Source organism: Sprattus sprattus, assembly GCF_963457725.1.
Source record: "Sprattus sprattus genome assembly, chromosome: 5".
Taxonomy (NCBI): domain Eukaryota; kingdom Metazoa; phylum Chordata; class Actinopteri; order Clupeiformes; family Clupeidae; genus Sprattus; species Sprattus sprattus.
Genome location: NC_137924.1, coordinates 9,393,364 through 9,411,966, shown reverse-complemented (window position 1 = coordinate 9,411,966; position 18,603 = coordinate 9,393,364).

Below are 18,603 nucleotides of genomic sequence, written 5' to 3'. Positions count from 1 at the left end.
CCTGCCTGAGCACAACCCCACCTTCATCGGCACTGCATTATGAATGAGGGGTAATGGGCTGAGACAGCCCCAATAGCGCATCCTCTTCATCACTGCCACTCTGCTGCTGCGGCCAAAAAAACAAGAATTTAGAGGGGAAAAAAGACAACGTTTGGATGCTGCGTGGGTGAGGGGTGAGCCATTTTTGTTTCTCCTTCTCCTTTTGTTTCAAAGCAGAAGTTATCATTTCTTGCCTTCATCCCCATCACCCACACCATGTCCAGAGGCCACCTTCCTCCGGTCATTCTCTCAAGCCGATGAGGCATTATACAGCTCACCCTATGCTAATTATCAGTGGTACTTCCCACACTCTCAATAATCCAGACTGCCCCATCTCCCTCCATCCCCGCTACACACACACCACCAGCCCCCCTCACCCCCCTCTCTCGCCCTAACTCTGCCGTGGGCACCGATGGCCTGTTTACATGACACGTTCCCATGGAAACCCCGAGACGTGTCTGCAAGCAACCCAGCCAGGCGTGGAGGCTGGCAGACTCTTCCGTCTGCACCCACCCACCCAACCACCCAACCCCCCACCCACCCATCACCCACCCACCATCCTCACATCAAAAAACCCTCTGCCCCAACTCCACCATGCCTTTGAGCACGCCGTGCTCATTACCCGCTTGACGTGTACCACCTGAGGAGAGCATATTGATGAGGAGGTATGAAACATGTTGAAATGTGCCACAGATAAGGAAGTGGCACACTGCTTGAAGGAAGAGGATACGTGTTTGAGAGAGCTATAAATTGAGTTTGAAACAGGGAGCGAGATGAGAAGTGTGAGATGATGATCACGTTTTGTTTTTCCCACTTCATTATCAGACCTCGCCCTTGCAGGGGAGACTTCTGGCCTTCGGTGTGGAGATAAATATAGATGTCTGGAAGAGATGCTGCTGGGAGTGGGGAGAGGTGACTGAGGGAGGTTTAACATTTTCACACAAATAGTCTGAATTCCGACAAGGAGGTTTTAAGTTATATCATATGCACTCATGTTTGTACAGTTGCATTTAACACTAGCAAGTGAAAATAACCAGGCTAGCTCACAGCTCCAAAACATAATTATAAAGGCACAAACAAATAAGATGTTACAGGAGGGCATCTCTGATGTTCTCTGCTGTTTACTATCGTCCATTTGGGTCATTAGGGCTCTGATCTGACCCTTTTTCCCTTCCATGCCCTCCCCTCCCCTCCTCCCCCCACGGCGGGGTCCATCCCTGCTGCGCCGTCTCTCTGTCAGGTGCATCCACCTCCAATGGCAAGGTGAACCTCGGCAGCCGCTCAGCATGGGGCTTTCATGCCACACACGTGAGGGGGGTGCAAATGCAGATAACGCAGACAACGACAAGCAGCCAGTGGCCCCTCACTGATCCCCAGCTCCCAGAGACAGAGAGAGAGAGTGAGAGAGAGAGAGAGAGAGAGAGAGAGAGAGAGCGAGAGAGAGAGAGAGAGAGAGAGAGAGAGAAAGAGAGAGAGAGAGAGAGAGAGAGAGAGGAGAGAGGGGAGAGAGAGAGAGGAAATGGGTGTCCAGTTCACAGGACAGAAACAGAAATGAGAGAGAAAAGAGAGGGGCGGATCGGGAGGAAGGGTGTTGGAGATGGCTGGGAGTCAGAGAGCTTTCACCAGGGAGGTGTGAGTGTGTGTGTGTATGTGTGTGTGTGTGTGTGTGTGTGTGTGTGTGTGTGTGTGTGTGTGCATCTGTGTGTGTGTGTGTGTGTGTGTGTGTGTGTGTGTGTGTGTGTGTGTGTGTGTGTGTGTGTGTGTGTGGTGTGTCTGTGTCTGTGTGTGTGTGTGTGTGTGTGTGTGTGTGTGTGCGTCTGTGTGTGTGTGTGTGTGTGTGTGTGTCTGTGTGTGTGAATGCCACAGAAGAAGAGAGGAGCGTGGTGTGAAAGTGCTGTTGTGTGGTGAGCGTGTCATTACCGGATATTTCTTCTAGGTGATGGAGATGCTGCAGATCCTGCTGGTGAAATGTACCAGCACCTTGACCTCTACACGCTGGCAGCACGCCTCCAGCAGTCGGCCATATGCTGCGTCTCCTGCTGCTGGGCAGTGTGTGTGTGTGTGTGTGTGAGTGTGGGTCTGTGTGTGTGTGTGTGTGTGTGTGTGTGTGTGTGTGTGTGTGTGTGTGTGTGTGTGTGTGTGTGTGTGTGTGTGTGTGTGTGTGTGTGTGTGTGTGTGTGTGTACAACTGCTGCATGGCTGGAGAAGGGAGGGGGAGGGAAGGACAGAAAGGGGGGGTTGATAATGTATAATTTAATAACCATATATACTGGCACAAGCAGTCCCATCATCCCCTCTTAACAGTGAGCTTTTCACTTGTTCCTTCGTATGGAAAATCCCACCCCCATGACTCTGCTCTGAATACAAGGAAAACAAAAGTCAAGTGTCTGCAGATATGAAGGAGAAACCTCGAGGGGGGGGGGGGGGGGTATCTGGGGAGAGGTGCCTTACAGACAGACCTTGTGAGTCAGATCAGCCAAAACCCTACAAATATGTACATAGAAAGGGAAGACAAAGGACCACATACAGAAGAACATACCACACATGCAAAGAACTCATTAGGAACCGAATAATTAAAGAAAATAACATAATCCTGTTCACTGGGAAAAGAGACAGAGCTAGACGGAGAAAGAGAGGGAGAGAGAGAAGGGAGAGAGAGAGACAGAGAGAGAGGGGAGAGAGAGAGGGAAGGGAGAGACAGGGAGAGACAGGGAGAGAGGGGGAGGAAGGGAGAGAGGGGGGAGGGGGGAGAGAGAGGAGGGAGAGAGAGAGAGAGAAAGTGATAGAGGGGAGGGGGAGGGAGAGAGAGAGGGAGAGAGAGAGAAAGTGATAGAAGGGGGAGGAAGAGAGAGAGGGAGAGAGGGAGAGGGGGGAGAGAGATGAGCATGGTGTTCTACATCCTCCAGAAGAGATCCTTTTTGCTGGGTCAGCCTCTTGCTGGGTCCATAAATGAAAAAGCATCTGACAAACACGCTCACAGCCCAAGTGCCTTCTCAGACAGAAATAACAGAGCACCTCTCCAAAGCTAGGGAGAGAAAGAGGGGATACAGAAAGAGAGGGGTAAGAATGAAGGGAGAGAGAGAGACAGAAGGGACGAGTTTTAAGAGAGAGAGAGTGAAACGGAGAGACAAAAGGAGGAGAGGGAAAGCAGTGTGAAAAAGGGAAAGAGACAGAGGCTGAGAGGCAGGGAAAGGACTGCCAACCCAGAATCCCCTGGGACGTAACTAAATCTCAGCACACTGATTGGTTTGTCAGGACGACATTACAGGCGCAGCGGCGCTATAAGAGATGAGGACAGACACAAGGTCAGAGAGGAGAGTCAAAGGCGTCCTCTCTCAGGTGGAAGCTACTCTACTCCACTCTTGTTTCACATTCCAGCGCCTCACAGCCACAGGCACATGCTAAGAGTCCACACCGTATCAACTTAACGCTGTTATACCAACGTTTACAATATATATCAAGTCATTTTGGTTTGTCTTATGTGAGCCGGATACACTCTCTGACAGGGAGGTAAAATGGTGTGTTCAAAGTAAACCTGTGCCAGAGAGAAACCTACGGCGCAGAGAAACGCACATCTTTTTTCAATAAGATCCACTCCTTAACCCACATTATTGAATGTGTCCTCAGCATTTAGCTCCTGAGGAAGGAGAGGCAGGCTGACTCATTTCTGGACTGCATAATGAGCGAAAGATGGAGGTCGGCTCGCTGAGTTAATCTCCTATTATCTGTTTCGGCAGGACTTATCTGGCAGAGTAATGCCCCAGCAGGAGCAAGACGACTCCAAATCTCACTCGCTCTTTTTTTCTTCTCAGGGGATATGAAAATGTATCGTCATGGCCCCACTATACAAACACGCGTGAGGCGGGGTGCCTCGACCGTCACCTCGTCCCTCACATCCCCCCCTCCCCTTGATGACAGCGGCTCCCTTCCAAACTGCTGGTTTGGGACGGAAAAGGTCGCCTCAAAAAATAAACAGGCTACATTTCTCAAGCCCAGACAGTTTGGCCCGTAGACTGAAGAAGACGAAGGGGCCGTATATGTGCGGCCAGGCTCTGCAGACTCATTCGTATTAGTGAACAGAAAGATTATAAGATCCATTGCCATCCCGAGACAGCTTTGGCAATGGGGGCGCATGCTTCTTACTTTACAGATAAACTTGGAGGTACAGAGGAGAGAGAGGGGCAATAGATCAAGATCACCTTCCAGACGATCCCTTAATCCAAAACTGGATTGGAGTGCTTTGGATCTAGAATGCCCCAAAGACTATGTCCAGGTGTACTTTAGCTAAGTTAGAGTGAATCAGAAGGAAACTCTTGTAAGACATTTAAAAGGTTCATGACATACAGCACACCTCACAGTATTTCTCAGCCGAAATGCAAATACTACCAGTAGCTATACAGTCAACAAAGTCTTTTCAGTATTTACAGAACGGTCGCACATGAATCATCGTATGCCACTCTGGAATATTCCACCAGGCCAAAATAATATTTGTTTAACCATGTTGTGTTGGCCCAGAGGGCTCATTCCAGACCGGTTTAACAGCAAAAACAATAACGCAATACGAAGGTAAGAAGTCAGTCAGGTTATAAGTCTACATCACAAAAATGGTTAATAAACACTCACAATCTCACCACTGTAAACCAAAGAAACAGATCAAATCTTCCCATGAATGTCACTCTCTGTCAATGAATGATGTTGTAGATCTGATTTCCACTTCTCTTAACATCACAGACATGGACCTCTGATTCCCATACTGCTGTGAACACTCTGCTCTTCCGAGTGGAACGTGATTTAGCCTCTAGCTGGTGTGTGTGCCTGCCTGCCTGCCTGCCTGCCTGACATGTTGATGGGGAAACAGACACAGACTTATTTGAAGGGCTGAACACAGTGCTCACGCCAAATAAAGATGGACAGATTGATCAAAACTCACATGGCACGCAAGTGAAGGAGGAGAGGCACATGCGTGTGTGTGTGTGTGCAGGGACGTGCAGTCATAGGAGGCAGGGGAGGCAGAGCCTCACCTGTCATTTTGAAAAGTAAAAAAAAAAAATATTTAAAAAAAATATTTTTTTTTTGTATAATAATCATATATATTTATGTATTATAAAATAAATATTCATATTTCTCTAGTTATCTGTGTTACGAGTGTCATTTCTGCATGATTCCGATCATTTCGAGCATTTTTATTATCAAAATCGCTGAATTTGAACATTTCCGGTTCCCAGTGATCAGCCAATGAGCATTGGACGTGCGGTCAAGGGAGGCAGATGCATTGCAGTCTATGGGCAGGGTAGGCAGTGCCTCCCCTAGGATTGCGAAATCACTCCAAACTGGGTTTTACGCATGCGTGCGCAAGCGTAGAACCTTTTGAGTTGAGCTGAAAACCCATTGAAAAATATTGCAAGGGAGGCACGCACTACCACGGATTCAAGAAGGGTGGCGAGCGAGAGGGCACTTGTTGGGTATATAATCTGACGTTGGATTTTCTTCTTCACTTCTCTACTTGAGTTTGACAGCGAAAATGGAAGATTGCATTGCTAACCTGAGGCATGTTGAATTAACTAAGAACGTTTACGTATTTTAAGTTAACACAGTAGTATTACACATTTGCATTGGAGTATTTCACGTTTCCCAACGGGACTACATATTCATGCGCAACACGAACCTAAAGAAGCTAAAGGCTGTTGATGCAGGAAAGTTGCCTTGAAGTTGTGAGCAGACTAGGTAGGTGCTAATCCTGAGCTAAACTAGCCCCTGACTACATTCACTCAAGAAGAGGACAACGGATTTCCACTGATCTATACTGATAATCGTTTCATCAATTCATTTTGTTTCACCTCAAACTGACGGTTATGAGCTCCAACGAAAGTGCACCAACTTTAAATTATACTGGCCAGTAGAACATTTTGGTATTGTGTGCTATGTATGCGGTGTTTAACTGTTTACATGTTAATATGTTGTGTAAATAAATATGGAATTGTTTTTTCGAAGCTGTCCGAGTTGGTTAAATGGTCATTTAAATTAGCATCCCACCACCGTAGTTATATTTTCTCCAGACAAAATGAAATGAGCCATATCATTGGTGGGAGGGCTACATACACTAGCTTGCAACTATTAATATCTTATTAATAACTCATCATAATACAATAAAAAAACAATCGTTTGAAAATAATGGTATTAGACAATAAAACAACGTTTTTTCAGTTGATCAGATGACAATTTTAAAACCATAGACATATACATGTATATATACATTATATATATAGTTTAAACTAGAGCTCAAAATGACGTAATCACTTCCGGTTTCTGTGCCTCACCAGCTCCGAACCTCACTGCACGTCCCTGTGTGTGTGTGTGTGTGTGTGTGTGTGTGTGTGTGTGTGTGTGTGTGTGTGGTGGAATGCCGAGGTATGTTTGTGAAATTGCCTGAAACGGCCATGCACTAGTTCAGTGGCAGTGATTGGACAGGGTAAGCTTCTCAAATCTGCCCAACAATACCACTGCGCGCACACACACACACACACACACACACACACACACACACACACACACACACACACAGTCTCCTACCATTACCCTTCAAATGTCAGAACATGCCTGGGACAGGACTGAGAGTCTGTGTCCTGTCAGACGTCACGCCAATCTGCCACAGATGACAAATAACCTTGCCTTCCGGGCTTTTCCATCAGTGCCGTCATCACCTGGGCTCTCGGGGCAGGCTCCTAAATCTGTTTCTTTCCAAAAAAAAGAAAGAAAGAAAAAAAGACACATTTCAAACGGATGACAGATGCACAACAACACTTCTCCTTGGACATCTAACAAATGGAGAGAAACCATTTGCAAGGGGAATTTTTGGGCTATTTAGAGATGTCCACTACAGAGTCTTACAGCCACGCACATGACCTTTTTTGCCCGGCAAATGAGGAAAGTCAAACTGACTGACCGACCGTGTTTAAACCAATGCATGTCACTCTAACATTCCAACTCAGAAATCATCCCCTGGGGGTTTGACTTGAATGAGAAATATTTACGTCTTCCTGTCCATTGGAATCAGCAGGGCATCGGCAAAACAGAGAATCTGACTGTGACTGCCACTTACAACAGAACTTTCTCCGTTTTCGCATCAATCACGTTGTTATGATGGCCTTGCTGCGTCTGAAAGCTATATATACAGAACATATGCTGCGATCGCTATCTCCTGTTTTTTGCAACACCTCCGTCAGGCCTCCCCGCTACACCGTTAGAACTGTTCCTGCATGCCATCTGTTAATTTATTTGCCGTCAGCAGAGAGAGCGCCTAACAATACGGCTCCTTCCGCGTTCCACTGTTGGATTTAATTAGGACCTCATCTGTACTGTTAAACACGTGGAGCAGAAGGCATTACGACAGCTATAATCTGCATTTAATTAAAGCAACATGTCACAAAATGTCATGTCACTCCAGTCCTGTGCAGCTCACACTTTGCTTGCACTCTCTAGCTCTCTTCTTGTTTTTTTTTTTTTTACCACTCTCGCTACTTAGGCTAGAGGGCGATTTGGATTAATTGATGTACCTTTTTTTTTTTTTTTTTAGATGTCAAGATGTCAAATTGAAAGGACCACCATCACGTGATGGGTTTGTTCGCATAATGTTCACTGAGGTACCACTGCATCACTTAAAGTAGGGCCTTCAAAAGAAAGAACACTAGTCAAGATGATGACAGCAGGGTCAAGTTGGCACATCTGTGTCAAGTGTGTCACTGTTGCTGCTCAAAATGGGTTTTTATTCACTACATTAGGCTAAGGTTGATTTTCATCAAATCATTGCTTAATCATGTTTACTGTACATCGTGACTCATCTGTCAGTATAATCATGTAAATCACTTCTTCTACAAACTAGGTCATGGTTTAGCGGAATTCCACACAGGACAACATGTTGTTGTGAAATGTTGTTGTGTTTTTGGCAAGCTTTGAAAAGTACCATTTGTGACCGTGACAAAACAATGTAGGTTGTACTGACCGTGTCAATTTTGCTATGACATTTCAGTCTACAAACTGCAAAGCAAGTCAACTAGTGAAACCACCTTCCTAGAACCAATGTGAGAGTCTGTGTGTGTGTGTGTGTGTGCAATTATGATGTAAGAGCAGGTGTGTGTGTGTGTGTGTGTGTGTGTGTGTGTGTGTGTGTGTGTGTGTGTGTGTGTGTGTGTGTGTGTGTGTGTGAATGTGTGTGTGCGCGTGCGTGTGCAATTATGATGTAAGAGCAGGTAACCGAGTTTGAAGTGTCAAGAGCCAGTCGAGACACCCACCAAAGAAACCGACGTGGATGGATGGGATGAATGGATGGATTGGACCCGAAAACCTCTGATCCAAATCTCTGGGCCGGCACAAATCCAATAAAATAAATAAACAAAATGGCAGGCAGCTGACCACTCTATTAGATTTAAGGACACAGGAAGGAAGCTGGCTGACGAAAAAGAGCAGGAGTGCGAAGAAGTGCAAGTGCTTTGGAGACGTGATCGTTTGAGCCCGATGAGTCAGCCCTGGTAAGTGCAGTATACTCAGGCATTTAGAAATTCAATTGTGAGGTCTTGCTGCCGGTCGGGCCGAGGGTAATTACCTGCGAAGCAAGGGTGTAAAGCTTGCTTAGGTAGGACCTCGGTGGATGGCTTCACGCTTCGCTGACACAGAAAACTCGGCAGGCAAAAACCACTTTTACCCCATATCAGCTCAGCCAAGCCTGGTAATGTCCTCTGCACACGAGGAGAGAGGGAGAGTGAAGGCGTGCACACATACACACACGCACGCACGCACACACACACACACGCACGCACGCACGCACACACACACACACACACGCACGCACGCACGCACGCACGCACGCACACACACACACACACACACACACACACACACACACATACACACACACACACACACACACACACATACACACACATACACACACGCACACACACACACACGCACGCGCACACACACACACACCCACACGCGCACACACACACAGGCTCTGCTGGACGTTATGAGAGTAAACTCCTTGTCGTGATCTAGAGATCTTCGCCTCTCCTGGAGATATACAATGTGAGGATTCTCTTCGCAGAATGAGATCATTGCAGCGACTGATGGTGCGAGACAGCGCGATAAAAAACCCTGACGTGCTGATGAAGAAGTGAGAGTCCTGCACTGTGCTGTGAATCACCGAGAGCTCACTGTAGGCTGCCTGCCGGCCTGCCTTGATTTACAGCACTTCCCTGCAATGGCAAACGTGTAGGCTCTCTGTTTTATGGTCCCTCTCTCTCACACACACACACACACACACACACACACACACACACTGTCGTTCTCTCTCTCTCTCACACACACATACACACTCACACCGTCGTTCAATCTCTCTCTCTCTCCAATCTCCTATTCCTCCTCCCTCTCATCTGGTGCACTGTTCATTTTCTGCGTCTCATCATCTGTCCTGTCACGGTTCTTATCATGGCCGTGGTCCTGGGCTCCCACTGTCTGCGCCGTACGACGTGACTGCTCACAAATGCACGGCGGCGCATGAGAAGAGGTGTGCCTCATAGTGCACTGGACAGAAGAGAAGAGAAGACGGGCTGCTCCAGCGTCAGCTATAATACCTCAGTGTCCGGCAGCACTCTGCACCCAACGTGGCCATGCTTTGCGCGCGTGCCGCAGTTTTGGCTGAATATTGCCGAACAAAACCTGCCTTCCACTGCATCACTGCAGGAGCGTCCTCCCTGCTGCCTGGGTAGGGAGAGTGATGCCAAAGTAAACACTGCTGGGTGTAATGGGCACCTTGGCAAACAAACACGATAGAAGATTAGACAACGGGATGGTACTAGAGAGGGAACAGTGAAGATTAGACTAAACATGGGGTGGTACTAGAGAGGGAACACAGGATGGTACTAGAGAGGGAACACAGGATGGTACTAGAGAGGGAACACAGAGTGGTACTAGAGAGGGAACAACACAGGGTGGTACTAGAGAGGGAACACAGGATGGTACTAGAGAGGGAACACAGAGTGGTACTAGAGTGGGAACACAGGGTGGTACTAGAGAGGGAACACAGGGTGGTACTAGAGAGGGAACAACACAGGGTGGTACTAGAGTGGGAACACAGAGTGGTACTAGAGTGGGAACACAGAGTGGTACTAGAGAGGGAACAACACAGGGTGGTACTAGAGTGGGAACACAGAGTGGTACTAGAGTGGGAACACAGAGTGGTACTAGAGTGGGAACACAGAGTGGTACTAGAGAGGGAACACAGGGTGGTACTAGAAGATTAGACACAGCACAGGGTGGTACTAGAGAGGGAACACAGGGTGGTACTAGAAGATTAGACACAGCACAGGGTGGTACTAGAGTGGGAACACAGGGTGGTACTAGAGAGGGAACACAGGGTGGTACTAGAGAGGGAACACAGGGTGGTACTAGAAGATTAGACACAGCACAGGGTGGTACTAGAGAGGGAACACAGGGTGGTACTAGAAGATTAGACACAGCACAGGGTGGTACTAGAGTGGGAACACAGGGTGGTACTAGAGAGGGAACACAGGGTGGTACTAGAGAGGGAACAACACAGGGTGGTACTAGAGAGGGAACACAGGGTGGTACTAGAGAGGGAACAACACAGCACAGGGTGGTACTAGAGAGGGAACAACACAGGGTGGTACTAGAGAGGGAACACAGAGTGGTACTAGAGAGGGAACAACACAGGGTGGTACTAGAAGATTAGACACAGCACAGGGTGGTACTAGAAGATTAGACACAGCACAGGCTGGTACTAGAGAGGGAACACAGGGTGGTACTAGAGAGGGAACAACACAGGGTGGTACTAGAGAGGGAACACAGGGTGGTACTAGAGAGGGAACACAGGGTGGTATTAGAGAGGGAACAACACAGGGTGGTACTAGAGAGGGAACACAGGGTGGTACTAGAGAGGGAACACAGGGTGGTACTAGAGAGGGAACAACACAGCACAGGGTGGTACTAGAGAGGGAACAACACAACACAGGGTGGTACTAGAGAGGGAACACAGGGTGGTACTAGAGAGGGAACACAGGGTGGTACTAGAGAGGGAACAACACAGGGTGGTACTAGAGAGGGAACACAGGGTGGTACTAGAGAGGGAACACAGGGTGGTACTAGTGAGGGAACAACACAGGGTGGTACTAGAGAGGGAACACAGGGTGGTACTAGAGAGGGAACAACACAGGGTGGTACTAGAGAGGGAACACAGGGTGGTACTAGAGAGGGAACAACACAGCACAGGGTGGTACTAGAGAGGGAACAACACAACACAGGGTGGTACTAGAGAGGGAACACAGGGTGGTACTAGAGAGGGAACACAGGGTGGTACTAGAGAGGGAACAACACAGGGTGGTACTAGAGAGGGAACACAGGGTGGTACTAGAAGATTAGACACAGCACAGGGTGGTACTAGAAGAGTAGACACAGCACAGGGTGGTACTAGAAGATTAGACACAGCACAGGGTGGTACTAGAAGATTAGACACAGCACAGGGTGGTACTAGAAGATTAGACACAGCACAGGGTGGTACTAGAAGATTAGACACAGCACAGGGTGGTACTAGAGAGGGAACAACACAGGGTGGTACTAGAGAGGGAACACAGGGTGGTACTAGAGAGGGAACACAGGGTGGTACTAGAGAGGGAACACAGGGTGGTACTAGAGAGGAAACAACACAGGGTGGTACTAGAGAGGGAACAACACAGGGTGGTACTAGAGTGGGAACACAGGGTGGTACTAGAGAGGGAACACAGGGTGGTACTAGAGAGGGAACACAGGGTGGTACTAGAGAGGGAACACAGGGTGGTACTAGAGAGGGAACACAGGGTGGTACTAGAGAGGGAACACAGGGTGGTACTAGAGAGGGAACACAGGGTGGTACTAGAGAGGAAACAACACAGGGTGGTACTAGAGAGGGAACACAGGGTGGTACTAGAGAGGAAACAACACAGGGTGGTACTAGAGAGGGAACAACACAGGGTGGTACTAGAGTGGGAACACAGGGTGGTACTAGAGAGGGAACACAGGGTGGTACTAGAGAGGAAACACAGGGTGGTACTAGAGAGGGAACAACACAGGGTGGTACTAGAAGATTAGACACAGCACAGGGTGGTACTAGAGTGGGAACACAGGGAGGTACTAGAGAGGGAACAACACAGGGTGGTACTAGAGAGGGAACACAGAGTGGTACTAGAAGATTAGACACAGCACAGGGTGGTACTAGAGTGGGAACACAGGGTGGTACTAGAGAGGGAACAACACAGGGTGGTACTAGAGAGGGAACACAGGGTGGTACTAGAGAGGGAACAACACAGGGTGGTACTAGAGAGGGAACAACACAGGGTGGTACTAGAAGATTAGACACAGCACAGGGAGGTACTAGAGAGGAAACAACACAGGGTGGTACTAGAAGATTAGACACAGCACAGGGTGGTACTAGAGTGGGAACACAGGGTGGTACTAGAGAGGGAACAACACAGGGTGGTACTAGAAGATTAGACACAGCACAGGGAGGTACTAGAGAGGAAACAACACAGGGTGGTACTAGAAGATTAGACACAGCACAGGGTGGTACTAGAGTGGGAACACAGGGTGGTACTAGAGAGGGAACACAGGGTGGTACTAGAGAGGGAACACAGGGTGGTACTAGAGAGGGAACACAGGGTGGTACTAGAGAGGGAACACAGAGTGGTACTAGAGAGGAAACACAGAGTGGTACTAGAGAGGGAACACAGAGTGGTACTAGAAGATTAGACACAGCACAGGGTGGTACTAGAGTGGGAACACAGGGTGGTACTAGAGAGGGAACAACACAGGGTGGTACTAGAGAGGGAACACAGAGTGGTACTAGAAGATTAGACACAGCACAGGGTGGTACTAGAGTGGGAACACAGGGTGGTACTAGAGAGGGAACAACACAGGGTGGTACTAGAAGATTAGACACAGCACAGGGAGGTACTAGAGAGGAAACAACACAGGGTGGTACTAGAAGATTAGACACAGCACAGGGTGGTACTAGAGTGGGAACACAGGGTGGTACTAGAGAGGGAACAACACAGGGTGGTACTAGAAGATTAGACACAGCACAGGGAGGTACTAGAGAGGAAACAACACAGGGTGGTACTAGAAGATTAGACACAGCACAGGGTGGTACTAGAGTGGGAACACAGGGTGGTACTAGAGAGGGAACACAGGGTGGTACTAGAGAGGGAACACAGGGTGGTACTAGAGAGGGAACACAGGGTGGTACTAGAGAGGGAACAACACAGGGTGGTACTAGAGAGGGAACAACACAGGGTGGTACTAGAGAGGGAACACAGGGTGGTACTAGAAGATTAGACACAGCACAGGGTGGTACTAGAGAGGGAACAACACAGGGTGGTACTAGAGAGGGAACAACACAGCACAGGGTGGTACTAGAGAGGGAACACAGGGTGGTACTAGAGAGGGAACAACACAGGGTGGTACTAGAGAGGGAACAACACAGGGTGGTACTAGAAGATTAGACACAGCACAGGGTGGTACTAGAAGATTAGACACAGCACAGGGTGGTACTAGAAGATTAGACACAGCACAGGGTGGTACTAGAAGATTAGACACAGCACAGGGTGGTACTAGAGAGGGAACACAGGGTGGCACTAGAGAGGGAACACAGGGTGGCACTAGAGAGGGAACAACACAGGGTGGTACTAGAGAGGAAACAACACAGGGTGGCACTAGAGAGGGAACACAGAGTGGTACTAGAGAGGCTACAGTGATATCTCATGAATCTTAAGTCAGCCGATAGAGCATATTTTAAAAGGTGGGTGGCCCAGGGATCACAAAAGAGAGAGGAACTGGCAGATGGCAGACTTCACCTCTGCTATGTTAGAGACAGAGTATACACAGAGGATCAGTGAATAACACCTCCTGAGAAGGGGCGTAAACTGCAGAAATGCAGAGGAACGGTGGGGAGCATCAGGATTGGTGCTTGGAAAAATGTCACCAATGTAACTTAGTCTAAAGCCTATTCTATACATCACATCATCTTACAGAAACAGATTGGAATTTGTCATGACTCTCAAAGGTGTTGGTGCCTTGGGAACCTGGGAAAAAATCTGAACATCCCCACATTGTCGCTAGGAGCATTAACATTCTTCTGTAGTAAGGAATAAAACATCCTCATCTACATGCACCCCAAAACCCACTTAGCTGGAGTATTTCAGGTGCCTGTCAAGCAACTATCTTCTGTAAAATGATTAGTTAAAAATTCATGACATCCTCAGTTTGCCAAAGGGCGTTTTATGGTTTCAACAGCACTTACAGGTGACACCGTGGCAAACCTTATGCCATAGTTCACAAATTAGACTGGATCATTATGGCAGCTAATGACACTCTCTGAAACCATTGGGGAAACCATCAGCCAGCTCAGATTTATCTTGCATGTAACTTCTGAGTGTGAGAAAAAGGGTATTGCGTCTCCTGTACGGTCGCCCCCCAACATTGGCCTGCTCCCTGTTGTTGAGTGTGATGCAGTGTCTCACGCACTCGAGTTCTGGCAAGGGCCCATCGGTTTACAGCAAATGAGCAAGAACAATGCCTGCCCCGCTCATCGCCGATAAATCTTCCTTTGCTGGCTGGCTTTTCTCATTTGTTACACGCATAGTTATCGGCTCATCTGGACACCCCACGCTTTGTTCTCGGGAGGACAAGCCATCTCGAAAACAATGGCGGCTCTGTTTTTCGCCGTGTCTTAATGAGTTTGGGTCGCCTCTCTTGTCATAATTAGACCGCAACGAGCACATCTGTCAAGAGAAGACGCTTTAAGGAGCTTTAAAAAAAAAAAAAAACACACGACAGAGGTACGCTCTGTGGGGATTGGCTGGGCCTTATGAAAGCGACCATGTTCACTGTGAATAAACCCCTCAGTGAATGCTGTCTCAAGTGTTGCTTTTTACCCTCTACAACTGAGCTCCACCTCGTGTTTTCTTTGAAGGCCTGGACAGCTTCAGCGTTCGACTGAGACTCACCGTGTCCTTATAACACGTGCGCAAATGGAAGACAGGGAAAAAGAAAGCCATCGCTCAAGAAGCCTTGGAAGAGATGGCCAAAGCACCTTGCTCTGTCTTTCATGCTGAAAAGTTTACATTTCCCCTCTCGCTGGCTCTCCCACTCGCCAAAAGCTGATGAATAGCATGTGAAAATGCAAACAGTGTGAGATGGCCAAGAGTAAATACTGTATCTAACTGAAGCCTCTGTATTCCCCGGCAATGTCCATATTTGTCTGTTTAAGTTGCCTGAATCACCAGTGCTTGTGCGTGGCTCCCTCAAGCCTTTTACTGGCATGAACAACAGGGAGCTCGCTGCAGAGAGGGTGTCTCACGAGGGCAAAACTAAACAGATGCTGAGGGAGCTGGGGAGATTATCAAGTGGTCATCGAAAAAGTATGTGAGGAACAGTGGGGCTGAGAGCAACACAAAGTGAATGAAAGGATTTGTATGAAAAGCTGTGCTTTGGTTACGGATGACTGGAGGCTGTCGCACAGTACTAAGACAACTGTTTGTGCTTAGCACTTAAACAAATGGGGAGCAGGAACTGTGATTACTGTACTTATATGGAGAGTGGCGAGACAGAGAGAGAAAAATAGAGACATAAAGAGGGGAATGAAGCAGACCCAGCAAGCAAGCCTCCACCGGCCCCATGCAGGCAGGCTGTGGGCACTGTGGGCTAGGGCCAGCCCACACCAATCCTTCACAGGCCCGGTGTGGGCACTGTGGGCTAGGGCCAGCCCACACCAGTCCTACACAGGCCCGGTGTGGGCTTGCCCAAGCGGGGCCTGCAGCTTTGGGTTCACTGCGGGCTGTCACCGGATAGCCCAACAAAGTCTAAGCTGCCCAGAAAACCCATGCTGGGCCTGTGCGGGCTGCCACATATGGCCCCCCTTAGGGCTGGCACAAGGGCCCTTTGAGGGCTGCCCACACAGGGCCCTTTGAGGGCTACCCACGCAGGGCCCTTTGAGGGCTGCCCATGCAGGCCCTTTGAGGGTTGCCCACGCAGGCCCTTTGAGGGTTGCCCACTTTGAGGGCTGCCCACGCAGGCCCTTTGAGGGCTACCCACGCAGGCCCTTTGAGGGCTACCCACGCAGGCCCTTTGAGGGTTGCCCACGCAGGCCCTTTGAGGGTTGCCCACTTTGAGGGCTGCCCACGCAGGCCCTTTGAGGACTACCCACGCAGGCCCTTTGAGGGCTACCCACGCAGGCCCTTTGAGGGTTGCCCACGCAGGCCCTTTGAGGGTTGCCCACTTTGAGGGCTGCCGACGCAGGCCCTTTGAGGGCTACTAACGCAGGCCCTTTGAGGGCTACCCACGCAGGCCCTTTGAGGGCTGCCCACGCAGGCCCTTTGAGGGTTGCCCACTTTGAGGGCTACCCACGCAGGCCCTTTGAGGGCTATCCACGCAGGCCCTTTGAGGGCTGCCCACGCAGGGCCCTTTGAGGGCTGCCCACGCAGGGCCCTTTGAGGGCTGCCTACACAGGACCCCTGAGCTTTTGCTCATTGGCAAAATGCTGGCCCCACAGTGATGGCCCTGCGTGGGCAGCCCTAACATAGCCCACAGGAGCCCTCACTAGGCCCACACAGAGCCTGCACTCATTTTTTGCTCATTTATTTATTGAATTTATTTATATATGATAGTAAAAAATAGAAAGTGTTTGTTCTGCAAATCTAAATGGATGCAGTTACAGCATAACTAACATCTGTATAGTCAGAAATGTACAATAGCCAAAAGGAATTCAAATTAAAGACTTTATTAATACAAGTGTGTGTGTATGTGTGTTTGTATACAGAAAAGCTCTATAAAAAAATGAATTATTATTATTATTATTATTATTATTGAGCTTTGTCAAACCAAACTCCGAGGTAGAAAACGTATAACTTTTGAGTTTGGGTGGACAAAGCTCACGTGGACTACTGGTAAGGGTGTTGGGCTGGAAAGCGTAAGGTCATCGGTTCAATCCCCAAGCGGCAGGAAAAATGTGCTGTGCTTCACTTCACTGTGTGCTGTGTGTATCACAACCCTGGATGGGTAAAATGCAAAGATCAAATTCAGAGTGTGTGTGTCACTACCTTGGATGGGTAAAATGTAGAAATCAAATTCAGAGTGTGTGAGTCTCTACCCTGGATAGGTAAAATGCAGAGATCAAATTCAGAGTGTGTGTGAGTCTCTACCCTGGATGGGTAAAATGCAGAGATCAAATTCAGAGTTTGTGTGTGTGTGTGTGTGTGTGCCAGTTTTTTACTTTCACTTTTATGTTTTACTATTATATATAAATATATTCAATAAATAAATGAGCCAAAAATGAGTGCAGGCTCTGTGTGGGCCTAATGAGGGCTCCTGTGGGCTATGTTAGGGCTGCCCACGCAGGGCCAGCACTGAGGGGCCAGCACTTGGCCAATGAACAAAAGCTCAGGGGCCCTGCGTGGGCCTTGTGAGGGCTCCTGTGGGCTGTGTTAGGGCTGCCAACGCAGGGCCAGCAATGAGGGGCCGGCACTTTGCCAATGAGCAAAAGCTCAGGGGCCCGGCATGGGCAGCCCTCAAAGGGCCCTTGTGCCAGCCCTAAGGGGGCCCGTATAGGGCCTGTGGAGGCTTGCTTGCTGGGGAGGAACAGTGAGAGAGAGAGAAAGAACTCAAATGAGATACCCAGAGAATGACAGTTTCACTGAATAATTATCCATCATTGGCCTGCGTGTGGTGCCCCTCTTCATTACTGGGCGAGAGTGAGAGACAGACTCCATCTTTTTAAAATTCCGGGTGATTTCCATAGCTCCTAATGAGCTGGATAACCACATTTTGCAATTTAAGTCATAATCTCGCCGCGAATGCATGACGGAATGCTCAATCTCCCGCGCTGGGCAGCTGCAGCCAAATGATACGTCTTCGGGAGGACATAGTTTTTATTCCAGTTCATTTTCGATTACACTCCCTCGCTCAAGTCTATTGATCCCATTCCACACTGTTTGGGGCAGGGGGGCTGGTGGATCCCATTCCAGCAGACACAATGTTATTAACTGCAGTAGCGGAAGCTAGAGACCAAGAGCCATGGAGGCCTTGGGTAAAAATAGTGATCAGAGCTAAGGGGGCGGGGGGGGGGTCCAGACCAGATGTCAGCCCGATAAAAAGGTGCAAATGAGGGTGCTTAACATTGTTCAGCTCCAGACCAGAATATATTCCTCCATTTGGCCTAGGATGAAGGCTTAGTACATATCTTATATCAGTGGTCATTTTTTTCCACACCTCCCACATAAGTGAATCATTTACTGTTCCTCATGAATATTGTTTTCAAAACAAAGTCTAGCGTGAACCTTTGCGATGGACTTTTTAAATATCTAAATATGCAATACAATAACTTCAAAACCTTAAAAATGAAATATTTCTTATTTTTATCATCATTTTCTGCTATGAAGCACATTATGGCAATGGACCAAACCACAGGGAGAAATTCAATGCCAAACGCCCCAGGCAAATAATACACATAACCTAACCTTTTGGG